The 325-nt window shown below is 38.8% G+C and overlaps 1 protein-coding gene across 1 annotated transcript in view; it reads left to right on the top strand.

Moving 5' to 3' along the window:
• Positions 1–325, top strand: part of LOC107662597 (photoreceptor outer segment membrane glycoprotein 2-like) — an 8,299-nt gene that overhangs the window by 3,730 nt on the left and 4,244 nt on the right. The window lies entirely within an intron of this gene.

Below are 325 nucleotides of genomic sequence, written 5' to 3'. Positions count from 1 at the left end.
ACACACACACACTTTCAGTTGCTTGCATTTTTTGTTCTTTTGCTGGCAGAGAAAAAAATATACTGCCCCAATTTTGTCTGAAACATTGTTATTGTTTTAGCAGTTGTACCAGGAACTCTATACTAATAAAAATCAAGGGGCAACACATTGTCTGCTCTGGTTGCATGGCATAATCCCATCATGGGATTGTACACTCACTTTATAATCTGCTCTATGCACCAGTCACTCCAATCCCTCAGCGTCCTATGTGAAGCACATGACTGCTTTACAAAGAATGACATGAAGCTTCAGTGTGACTTCAGGTGGACTAACTTTTTTTTTTTAT

The sequence above is a fragment of the Sinocyclocheilus anshuiensis genome, unplaced genomic scaffold, assembly GCF_001515605.1.
Source record: "Sinocyclocheilus anshuiensis isolate Anshui unplaced genomic scaffold, SAMN03320099.WGS_v1.1 scaffold715, whole genome shotgun sequence".
NCBI classification, from domain to species: Eukaryota; Metazoa; Chordata; class Actinopteri; order Cypriniformes; family Cyprinidae; genus Sinocyclocheilus; species Sinocyclocheilus anshuiensis.
This window is presented reverse-complemented; position numbering and strand designations above follow the sequence as displayed.